Source organism: Tachysurus vachellii, chromosome 3 (assembly GCF_030014155.1).
Source record: "Tachysurus vachellii isolate PV-2020 chromosome 3, HZAU_Pvac_v1, whole genome shotgun sequence".
Lineage (NCBI taxonomy): Eukaryota > Metazoa > Chordata > Actinopteri > Siluriformes > Bagridae > Tachysurus > Tachysurus vachellii.
The window spans coordinates 25926885-25940604 of NC_083462.1; positions in this window are offsets into that span (position 1 = coordinate 25926885).

Below are 13720 nucleotides of genomic sequence, written 5' to 3' on the forward strand. Positions count from 1 at the left end.
TTCGTCTAGTCTTTTTTCGTTAACAATAATGCATGTTAATTTAGTCTTAGTCAGCGTTTTTGGACAGTGGTGCCGTCTTGTCATCGTCTCGTCTTAGTCAGGAAAAAAAAGGTTGTTGACGAACATATTTCGTCTCGTCTCGTCTGACGAAATTAACACTACTCTAATGTTAGTTAGTCAAATATTTCATTTATATTAACAAACCTCTCAATAGAGCCACCTTCTTCTGAGTGAGTCGTCCATGAGTGCCTGAACCAGTGAATGGATGAATGAATTGATGAATGAATGAATTAATGAATGAATGACTGTGTATCAGTTCTATGGATTCAGAAGGACAGAAGAAGAATTAATTAATTAATACAGAAAATGTGCATGTACTTAAAGTATTGGAATTATAACAAAAATCAGAAATGCTATGCAGAGAATAGAATCACTGCAATAAGTCAATATTTTCATGATGTGCATACTGTATCTGAGTGTATACTGTATTTTACATCAGAGAAAATACTTTTTAACCAACTTCAACAAAATCATAAATCTATAAGCCTGTCAGGGCAAAAATCACTTTGCCACAATACTCAGGGCAATATTCATTCTGCCCCTTTTTTTTTTTATCAAAATGAACATTATTTAAGCCATAGATTTCAGTCCTTTCTGTGATTAGAAAGAATATCATAAGCAAGTTTAATCAATGTTGCTATATCTGTAACTGTTATACATACATAGTCACAATGTGTTATTTACAAATGAAACTAATTAAACAGTCAAGTGGTAGTGTTATGTCAGAGATGTTCAAAAATTCACTATATATTAGCCTATAACTTAAGCAAACCATGTTAGCGACTTAATTTAATTAGTCTGAGGCTATGTCATTATTAATGTTATCCTGCACCACCCAAATCTATGGCCACAAGCCATCCTTGGACAGGATGTCACTTATTTCCAACTAGAGTTAACACATTTACAGTGTTAGAATTGGTGGGGACACAAAAGGAGGCGAAGTGGCAAAATGAAGTAGGCAATATTAACTATATTCAAATGAGATTTTAGAATGAAAAATACATCTGTTACTATTAGGAATAATGGGCATGGTTCCCTCAGCAAAGCATTATACATGTTTTACCCTAAGCAAGCCAGTTATACTGGCCATGCAGGATACAGGCTTGTTTGAACAGTCTTTTTTTTGTTTTTTGGAAAAAAAAGTATCTTAATATAAGAGATGTAATCAATAATACACTAAACAGATACGGTTTAATAGAACCAGTGAATACAATTTTAATTTGAGGTCTTCACCCTCTTTTTTTAACAAAAGCATTTGATTTAAGATCAAATGTGTAGCTATGTTGTTTGTCAGCCATACTGAAGGCATTCTGAGGCATTAACATCCATCACCCACCAAAAACACATGGCAATCAGCAGTAATTCAGGTTAGAAATACACACTAATGGCAAGCATAACGTGACTTTGATGATGTGAAGCTAGAAATCATTGCCAGTACAGAGATTAGAATTTCTTCTCTCTTTAAAGCAGTCAAAGCAAACAACTCAGCTCACGTGGACTTTTTTAAAGAGCAAAGTTGTTTGTTTTTGCTTATTTATTGCATAAATTTGAATGAAATTTCACTCAACCTTCTGACTAGAACATTAACACTATATATTGCATTGTGTTATTTATAAAAATCGATTACAGCTAATGGAAATTTGAAGAAGATTTTTGTCCAGCTGTTATCCTAACAACAGTCCCCAGTGAACTATATTATACATCCATTATTATAGAAAGCAGCTGTGTAGTCAGACCCTCTGCTGCCCAAGACACCTAAAGAGGTGAGACAAACACATTACCATTCCCACTAGAACTGAATCTCATTTGTTCGTGCTAAATAACTCATTCATTTCCGTGCTAAGATTCACTTTCAATTATATTTGCACTGCATATGATTAAAAATTAATAAATACAAATTACTTCTGCAAATATAGGCACATTACATCCAGAGCCTGCCCCAGAATCACTGGCTACAAGGTGGGAGAATTCACCACAAAGGTCATGCCAGCTAAAGATATAAACAAATGAAAAACATAACCATAAAGCCAGACTACGTAGGCAGATGAAAATAACATCTAAAAAGTTAATGGAAGCAAAACTTAATTTCACTTTTCCCTATACACTTTTCCCTATTGTATTGCTTCACAATAAAAATTAACTTTGAACTAAAATGGGCCAAAGTAGATTCAACATTGTGTCACCTCTGACTATTGAGCTGGAGCTTGTGCCAGTTTGGTGGATGAGTTTGCAAGGTGACAAACAAGAAAGATGTCAGTCACCTAAGACGAGACTGCTTTCTGTATAGCACACAGGCTAATTAAAAACTCAAAATCAATGTGTAATGATAGAGGTCATGTATACTATATCCCTTTTCAAAAATATGGACTTTTAAAATGGGGTATTAATGCTCATATTAATGCCCATATGTGCTCGTCTTTGCTACTGTAACAGCTTCCACTATTCTGGGAAGGCTTTCCACCATATCTTAGAGGCTGTGGGGGTTTTCCCATTTGGCCACAAGATCATTAATGAGGTCAGGCACTGATTTCAGGCGAGAAGGCCTGGCACACAGTATGCACTCCAATTCATTTCAATGGTGTTCAGCAGGGTTCTTTGCAGGTCCATTGAAATTTCCACACTAACCTTGGCAAACCACATCTTTATGGACCACAATTTGTGCACAGGAGCAGTACAATGCTGGAGCAGGTTTGTAATAGACCTCTTAAATTTAGTGAACCTTAATGCCACAGCACACAAAGACATTCTGTACAACTGTAGGCTTCTAACCTTTGTGGTACTTTGAGGCAGGCCTGTATATGGGTGCCAGGATCAGGTTTCCATATAATATATATTTCCATATATGTTGCCACCTTTTGTATGTGTGTGGGATTTGTCTGGGAATTGGGTTGTGTACTCAACGGCTCCCTGCATTGGGTGGCGTGGCATATTGTGGGTTCCCACTGTGCAAAAGGTAAGAATTTAATTAATGAGACATCAAGCATGAAAAATCTTCTGTTTTACACATAACCCAAACTGACGGGTAACAAGACTTTCATCAAGCCATCTGAACATTCAGCTCCCTGTTAACCCCACTAATATCTTACCAGCCATGACGTCTCCTGAGAGCTCATACACAGGGTTAATGCATTTTCACATGCATCATTATTACACTGCACAAAACCTGTCCCATGGTTATGGTGACTTGCCTTTTTTTCCCACGAGCCCCCTCCCACTCTGCACGTGCCGTGTGCACATACGTGTGTAAACCTGAAACGTGTGGCACGTATTTAAGGGGCGAATGAAAACATTTACACGGCCATTATAAACAATAAAACCACAAACATTCACAAAATTGCCTGGAAATGATACGGAATAGATTGCAAAGCCCTTTTCCAGCTGTCATATTCCCACTTTCTCACACACACACTGACACATGGTAAATATGTCACGAGCCAAAAATAATCCGTCAGAATACTGTTGCAACTAGTTATGCTTCAAGTCCAAGTCTAATGCAACTTGTTTAAATTCGTGCAACAACTTATCTAACAGATGTGACGACAAATTGTATCCGATTGGATTGAACGAAACCTTTAAATACTTTGGTTGAAAAAAAAAATGCGTCTTTGCTAATGCGCCTTTAATATTGCACTGTTTTCTATCCAGTTCCTGGATGCATGCAATTACTGCATTGGTGTGTTGTGTGTTGTATGTTTTCAGACGGCTTCCGCTTCACCCCGGTTGAAACCTCAAAATAATTCAGCAAACGAGGAAAACTACAAAGTCGACAACACTGACGTATTCCAAACCCCATCCGTGCCCATGCGCTCAACAGATGCATGCATATAAATGAACCATAATGGTCATGATATATAAGCTAAGCATAATGGTAAGGATAATGATTAGAAGAAGTCGAGATCAGTAACAGATCAAACCCGTTGCACACCTTTGAGCTCCTTTCTCTTACCTCCCAGCCAAGGCTGAAGACTTGGAGAAGCGCAGCAATCCACACTATCCTTACAGGAATAACACTGATCTGAATTTACCCTGCGATCAGCAGACGTACCTTCAGATATCTCTCCTGTCTCTGGAGCCCAATGCCTTGTTCAATACATATATACTATTTTTCATAACCGCACCATCTCCATGTCGATGTCCGATCACATGTTCCTTAAAGGGACATGACTGCGTTTCAAAGAAAAAAAGAAATTAAACAGAGAGGGAAACCAACAAGGTTTTTAATTTTAAAGCGCAATCAATAAAGTAGAAAAGTGCATTCGAGGATTAAATGGATGTACTGTATACGACTTGCATAGCCCTGAAGCGACCACACTGTGTGGGTGTTCCTCTATGAAGCACCCAGACACTCGTGACCACGTGGTTCCAGTGTGAAGCCCATCACACCATCACCCCTTCACACCATGCTTCATATTCATAGGTCCATAACATTTAACTTAACCAGTCTAAGAACATTTCTTATAGTTGGACCATTATTGTGTGGTGACAATGCACCTGGCAGGTGCAGTTACTGAGTGCAGCTCATCTGTCACAATGCCCACAATTGTCAGCCTGTCAGATATAATGGTCAAACATGGACTAGGGTTCATAAAGGCATTATATCCATTCTGATATAGAGATCAATGCTTTATTCAGCAGTTATTTTTTTGTTTGGCTTCTAGACTTTTTTTTATCATATGATGAAACACTATATTAAGTTAAAATTTTATTTTTTAAGAAAGCATGTGAATATCTGTTTACTTACATTTATGTGATAATCTCTAACTGTCTTCATGCAATTTTCCTGCTATCAGATCTGTGTAGAACATCACAAAGCTGCTCTACTTTCTTAAAAATGAAGGGTTCTCTAGTGGTTTGTTGTATAATGAACGGTTCCTACCTTTCAGCAACTGTCCTCAAGTTTGGCCTTATTAGTTAATATAAACATATAATACATGTAATACACGAAGAACACATGTGCAACACTATACAGACAGTAATATAGTAGTATACAATGTAACCTATATAGTTTATGTTAATTAGCCAGGTTCAGACCATAGAGCTATTGTTGGATGTTTGGCAGTATACGCTTAACCCTGCACTGCAAACAGCACACTACCATGTTCACACGTCAGTGTCACTGCTGTACTGTGAATAAAGTGCTTAATAAAGTGATAATTGATTGTACGTCAGTGAGACAGTGAGACAGTGAGACGCTCAGCCTCTTCTAATGCAAAATTACTGCAGCTATGAAAACCGATTTGTGTTTTCCCCCTCTGAATTTTCCAAACCATAAACATTACATTGTTTATTGAAAAGCTACCCAGTAAGCCTGTCATTAAACTCTTGAGCAAACAAGTAATTATTGTATCTGCCACCTATCCTAACCCAAAAAAATAAAATGTGAATTATTTTTTATGACAACATTTTATTTAAAGATTGCATAATGCAGGCATCAGAACCTCTATTTTATATTTTTGTGTAGGCCATCAGTGAAAGCTCTAAAATAGAGCCTCCACTTGTGTAGAGAACCAGTTAATGAAAGCCCTGTGGATGATAAGCTTCAAAATTCAGAAACCATAAGCTAGCAGCTGGGTCACAATAACCAAGCATTTTACAGCTAAATAGGTTTATCTTTAACCAGCATTACTTGGAACAGTAAGAATGCTCCACCATTTACTATATCTTTTATGTAATGTACTATTTAAGCTTATTATACATTTTGAAAAACATTTTATTAATAAAGTTTAAAATGTTTACCTTTTAAACATGAAACACACACAACGTATACAAGTAATTAATTTATTTTATTTTTCTGCACCCACTGAAACACTCTGTGTGATAGGTACATATGTTTCTGTGGTAAAGTCCAAGTTATACATAAAAAGCATGAGAGAGCTGAGGCAGAGGGTGAAATAGTCTAGCAGCACTGACATCACTATAAATATCGATATTTTTTATAAGACTGGGGTGTGTTTAAAATGACAGTGTCCTTGTAATGTCATTCATTCATTCAATTATTAATTTATTTATTTATTCGTGCATGTATGCATGCATCTTTAGTAAGTGCTTTATCCTAGTCAGAACCTAAAGTCAGTCTTCAGACAGGAATGGAACCCATCTGATCATCACAGGGCACTATGTAAACAAACACACACACACTCACACACAGACACACACACAGACACACACACACAAACTCAAAGACAGTCACATAAACCTTTGCAGCAGGTAAAATAAAATAACACGGGCAAAACTACAAGCAGATGGACATAAGCTCAGGATCAACTTGGGCGCTGTGATGTGGTGATCCTATATCTTCTGCACCACTCCGACACGCTGTTATATTATTATGAAGTAATAATAACACTGCTACTACTAATAATAATAACAGTAATGTAGTGTAGTAAAATAAAAGTCTATAATTATAGATCTTAATAAAAAACATGAAAATACTAATAATGATTAAAAAATAACAAGAATCAATCAAACAAACAAACAAACAAACAAATAAATAAAAGAAGCTAAGAAAAATGTGATTATGGATGAGAATTAAAAAAAAATTAAAAGCAGTAGAAAGCATGGAATGCTCTACACTGTCTAATGGTAAAGTGATAAAGGAATTGATCTCAAATAACCTATCCCTTTTTTCAGCACTAATTAAGATGTGTTCCAAACAATCACTTTAAATAAACCTATCTATCTGTTCTGTTCACATAACAATGTGTGCTATCTAAATTCTAGTTATTGATGGACTAAAATACCTAAAAACACAGTTTTTTAAAAACAGCTTCAAATCAATTTGCAATGTTAGTGCAATAACAGTGAATATGAAATTAATATTTCATAGGAAATATTAAGGAAATTGTCACATTTACTTATTTCTATTTTGAGATCTGCAGGGAGAGTTATCCTTTTATAAAATGCTTCACGCTGAAAAAGTTATGTCCTGTACCATAAACGTAGGGGATGATGGCTACATAAATTGTTGTAATGAAGAGCTCCATCTCTGACCAAGCAGGAAAATCATATGGGCTAAACACTAAGTGAAGAATCAGATACAAAATGCAGTACACCTGGAAGAGTGCCATTGCAGCCAGGATACCGATGCTGCTCCGATGAAACACATGATGTTCGTGATGATGATGATGATGATGATGACTAGCTGTAGCACCTGGATCTGACTCATGATGTGCATCCACTGCTTTTTGCTGAACAAACAATATCCTGACAATTAACACACTTGTCCATGTGACAATTATGAGAGGCAGAACATGACAGATGATGATAAAAAAGTATTTGTAAATGCTATTTCCAGTAGGGCAGTGACCTTCTGAACACTGGAAAACATCTGCTAGACAGTCTCCTGTAGTGGAATTTTCCATATGCCAAGTATCATGGTTTATGAAGTACAAAGGCAAACCTGAAAGCACAGCTAGCAAAACGCATGCCATACTGAGACCAAATGCAGCTTTGTGGTTATCCATGAAGATAGGTGCGATTATCCTCATGGCAGCATTGTGTATCTTCTGATAACGGTAGATGCTGATAAGCACAGTGAAAAAAATGCTGGCATTTTCTCCGCAGATGTTTAGAAAGTTTAGCACAACACAGTACTGGATTTGTCGGGAATTCAAAGATTGGACAATGGTGTCATAGATGTCCACAAGCATAATCTCCCCAAAGTTTGTGATAGACAGTCCAAGCAGGAAAATTTCGAATGTCTTCACTTGCGTCAAGTGGAGGACTGATATGATCAAGACCCCATTTCCTATTATGCCAATAACAGAAATAATTATCTTTAGCAAAAAAAGGTAAAAAACAATCTTCTCCATCAGGTTAGTGTGCTAGATAGCTGTGCTGACAAATCCCTGCCAGTCTGTAGTCCGTAACTACAGAATGATGCTGCACAATTATTTCTTTTTCCTCCTCTACTTGTTTTTTCTGCCTCAGTGAATCAGAGAGCTTGATGTCAGGAGACTTACAGAAACTTACTGGCTGCTCACTGGTTAATTGGGACTTGAGGAAAAGCTGAAGTACTGGGAGTCATATAATTGATGCCTTAGAGCTTTGTCATCCTAACATGAAATGATCATGGCACTTGACGTCCTTGTCCTTGTGAGGCTTACTGGTCTATATTCAACATTGAGTAGGTAGTAAGTTTATTACACCGCAAAATGTTGATATTAAAAATTCAGTCTCTTTTCATTTAACTCCAGCTAGATGCAAATTATCACTGTAAGTATTCATTCAACATTCAGGATCTAGCTGACTACTGATGTGGTAATTACAGTTTATTTACTTGACACCAGATGCCATCAAAAGTGTTGACAATGTCACTGCTTCAACAGCAGGCTACATGACACCAAGATGCTGTGGAAAGACCTACACTTCTTAACTGTCAAAAAACAGCCATTTAAACAGCAAATTGATCCATGATCCTCTTACATTCTACAATCTCCTCTCAACAAAATGGATACACTACTCACCTTCCTCTGTTAATGCAGAAGGAGAGAAGCACAGCTACCTTCCTAGGTCTAGTGTAATTATAGTATTAAAGGGGGACAGTGTATTTAAAAAAGTCTTAAAATCTTAGGGATTTTAAGTGAACATTACTTTCCTAATTTTTTCTACCCATTAGTATATATACTTTGTGTGTGTGTGTGTGTGTGTGTGTGTGTGTGTGTGTATATATATATATATATATATATATATATATATATATATATATATATATATATATATATATATAAAACACAAAAAGTATAATATATGTTTTATAATATAACTATAATATATATATTATAGTATACAATAAATACCTAAATATCTCTGTCTAAAATCTAAAATATATATATAATAGTATATAATGAACCCTTTAAGTGTATATTTAGGCAGAGATTTCATATTTGCATTTATACCAATTTATTTCATGAGGTCAACAGAAGACCAGCCCAATATATATTTCTTATAAGTTGGTACATTCATTTCAAAAGAGTTGGAGTAATTTGTCATAAAACAGTTAACTACATGGGTATGCTGTAATCATAGTGTTTTTTTTTTTTTTACAAATTAGGATCTGGTTTAAGCCACTGTGATACCTTAATAATTTCAAAATAAATTCAAATTTATTTGTATAGCACTTTTTACAATTGACATTGTCTCAAAGCAGCTTTACAGAACATAAACATAGAACAAAAGGTTATTATAAAGAATAATATAAAGATTAATATATTGGATATATTAATCCAATAAGGAAAAACTCCCTTGAATGGTAAAGGAAGAAACCTTGAGAGGAACCAGACTCAAAGGGGAACCCATCCTCATATGGGTGACACTGCACTGTAAGAAAAGATACACCATATCTACTCAATAAAAATGAGGCAACAGATTACAAGCAATATTATTAATTATATTTCACAAGGTTTGGTATTGAGTAAATATTAATTAAATGAGACCCTTAATAGTTATCCATTTAATATGAGTAGATTTGAATAGAAAACAGTACAGAATTAATTATAAACTAAACAAAAATATTGAGTAGATTTGAAAAAGATAAACTCCCTAATGTGTAAATAGTACTAATAAAAATTAATTTAATTCTACATATCATAATTGAGTAATCATCATCTACATTAATCTGCACATTGATTTGAATTTAATCAATGCAATTAATTAAATCTAAATATTCCTTTCTTATGAATAATATAGCCCAGAAAGTACAGAACTTAAATACTCAAATAAGAATTTTATTAACAATTTTATTCACTTTTGTGCTTTAGACACATTGTAGCACATCATTGTACACTGCAACCACAGTCTCATTTCAAGCCAGAAGTTGGATCTTGCATTTCAAACCAGACATTTGAAAATGACAGAATGCTGACTTTAAACTATTTTTAAACTATTTTGTAAAAACAAAAATAAATGACATACAGAATGGTGGTGTCCATAAACCTGATTCCATGCTTTCTCACCTCACTTAGCCACTAAATTGGGTCAATAATGATATTAAAGAAAAATCCTCCAGAGGTGCATGTACCAAAACAAAAGCAGAAAAGTGTAATTTGTACGGAGTAAAAAACATTTCGTACTTTGAACTAGAAATCTCACTGACATTCGTGGGATAAGAGTCCAAATCAGTGCTAACTTACAAACATAGCACTTTCAGATGTGCAATTCCCAAGCTCTGTAGAAGCTAAACATTGTGTAGCAAAACATGTACACTGCAACTACAGTCTCATTTTCAAGCCAGAAGTTTGCTCACGCATTTCAAACCATAACTTTGAAAAGGACAAAATGCTGATACTCCATAATGGCATGTGCCAAATCATAGATAATAAAAGTGCAAATTGAACAGAGTAAAATACATTTTATACTTTGAACGTACAACAATTGAAATGTCACGACATTCGTAGGACAAAACAGTGCCAACTTACAAACATAGCACTTTCAAATGTGCAATTCTCACGCTCTGTAGAAGGTGAACATTGTGTAGCACAAAAGTCTGCACTGCAATACAGTCTCATTTCAAGCCTGAAGTTTGCTCTTGAGGGACTGGACTTTGTTTGAAAGCTTTGAATCATCCAGTTCCAAGAAAGGTTTTTGGAACACCTCAAAGGTGTACTTTGGATAATCAAGATTCAGCGCATAGGTCAAGCCAAGGAGGACAGAGCAAGCCCTTGCAATATCTCCAAGTCCTGTGATGACTTTCACACCCTCTATGACGATCCCAATGTTCTTTGGGCCGTTGCTTGTAGAAGCTCCAGGCTTTGGGGTCACAGTAATGGCCATTATGTCTTGTTCAAGGTCCTCCAAGTTCCCAGTGTCCTGCAACATGAAATTGTTATTGTCTTAGTATAAAACTGTCAGAAATATATTGCAAGCATATCACATTACTAGAAAATACATTTATTATTGTTTTCGTAGCTTATCAATCTATTTTATTAGATTTTATTTTCTCGCAGGCCTTGGTGTCAAATTGTTCTTTGTTTTGTTTTCTTCTCTATTTTGATGTTTTTGTACAGGGTTCATGCAGGTTACAATAAGTCAAATTTAAGACCTTTTTAAGACATTTTAAATTTAAGACCTACACGATGCATTACCAAAAAATATTCAGATATATAAGAAATTCTGAAAAAAATCATCATTAATTTAATTTACAGATAAAGGTCACATATCTAGATCAAGCACCTACTTGAGGAATTAAGGAAATATGGTACTAAATACTAAAATGTTTTCAGATACTTTTAGTGTACGGTTTAGCTGTAAAATGAGTGTGTTTGTGCCATTTGAATTTGAATTCCTCCCCTCCTGCTAAAGTTAACTTAAGTTACCTAATTAGCTAACTAACTTAAGTGCTAGCTGCAAATAGACTGACTTCACGTGGATTTAGCTAAGTTAACTTCACATTTGCAAGCTGCAATAAAACAGTGAAATAACAGAGAGAAGTTACGTTACCTGCCTCGGGAAGACGATCTCCACACACGAGAAGTAAAGCCAACGGAAGTGCGTCAAGTGCGGTCTGAAATATAAGATGCTTTTCCAGCGATAACACCAAATATTGTTCTTTATGGAACCTTAAAATAAAACCCAATGTACTCATTTACGCAATTTCATAAAAACATACTGAGGATATGATATTAACACGCAAAAGACCTAGGAACCATGATAGAGAAAATGCTAACCCACATCCTTCAAAATAAAAGTTTGACTTCGATACATAAGAACTCTTCCAAAATGTATGATGCTGTGTTCATATTATAGCGTAACATCACACTATAGTCTTCCAACACAAGCTAACTTTGTGTTGCTGCTGAGTCTCTTTTTCTGTGATAACTCATTTTATATTGTAATATGCCACTACAGTACATATGTTCTTCTTACTAGCCCAGTGATAACAAAAGAAGTTTTCTTACCTAAGTCAACCAGTTAAATTTTGCAAGATGAGCAATGTGGAAGAAAATGAATATTCACTGTCTGTAGCCTACTCTCTCCAAATGTCTTGTAGGCCTGGTGCATTTTTCTTTTCTTTTTTTAAAGGCATTTTGACAGGAAGTGCTTTTCAATTAAAATTTGCCTGGTTACATTAATTTGAATTCACTCAATATTCTCTCCATTTGGGATTAGATAAATATAATGCTTAAGTTTTATTTAACTGCAATGGGTAGATTTTATTCCAAACATTTTTATTTGAAATTTAATTAAATATTTGCCTCAAAATCAAAAACACAATTATATTGAATACATTTTAACTAAAAACATTAATTCAAATCTACATGACCACAGAATCATTTCTTACAGTGTAGGGTGTGATTATAAATCACATACAGTCTGATAAATACAGTCTGATAAATGTTGTATTGATGAGTAGATTTTTGTCCTCAAAGACCACATTTAGTTGGCATCTCCTCTTAGTATAGCAGAGTCTAACTGGAGCTGGTACATCTCTGTAGATGCCTCAGGATCCTGACATGGTTGGCCTCATCTCAGTGTAGGTCCAAAATCTTCATGGCACGGAAGACAATCGGAGCTGGTACAACTTCTGGATGCCTCGGGATGGGTAGAAAGAGATAAGCAGTGGAGAGGAATTAGCATAGCTGCTGTTCATAATATTAGCAAACACTAGATGATAATGTGCATGTGATCAGTGTTGTATTAGAGCGCAAGATTATCTGAAGTACTATGTGTACGCCTGACCAAAGAGATAAGTTTTTAATCTACATTTAAACTGGGAAAGTGTGTCTGAGCCCCAAACACTATCAGGAAGACTATTCCAAAGTTTGGGAGCTAAATATGAAAATGCTCTACCACCTTTAGTAGACAGATATTCTGGGAACTACCAGTTTTGTGATCTCAGAGAGTGTAAAGGATTGTAAGGTGTTAGAAGACTAGTTAGATACTTGAGAGCCAAACCACAAAGAGACTTGTTGGTAAGTAGTCGCAGTTTGTAATAGTCCAGTCTAGAGGTCATGAATGCATGTGGGCTGTCTGTAAAACACGTGCGCTTAGGAAAAAGGTGTTTTTATAAACCGGAACAGACGTATTCCCGCTTCCAGAATTCATACTTCATGAATGCATGACCTCTAATAATCACACTCATAAACTCTGGGGGGAAATAAAGCACCACTAGCTACAAAACAATCATTTTACTAAATGTAGCATTATAAAATAAGCTCGATTTATTTTAAGCATGCATTAGGACTGAGCACGACATCTTTTCATGAGTCATGGGTTCGAGTCCCTTGATCTTAATAACCCTAGATTACTCAGTTGTATAAATTGGAATAAATTGTCTTACTGGATATAAGGGTGCCAAGTCAGGTCAAGTCAAGTCAAGAAGCTTTTATTTTCATTTCAACCATCTGATAAGTGCCAGAAATGTACATGTAAATCTTTTTTAGTAATTACAATCATTCTTTAGTAATTGAATCATTGCAATCTTTTTAATAAATGAAACATTTTCATCCAATGTAATTACAGGTCAATAACTTAGAAAATAATGCATGTTTACTTCATGCTGTGTATACAGAAGGTCGGGTTTGCTATTGTATACAATTCCCCGTGATTGTAGTAATAATACACAAACTGTTGAGCAGCTCTCTGAAATGTACTTCAACTTCTAAGTGTTAAGACGGTTAGCTTTATCAGGTCGATTGTGTGGAAGATTCTTCACCTCAGAGAG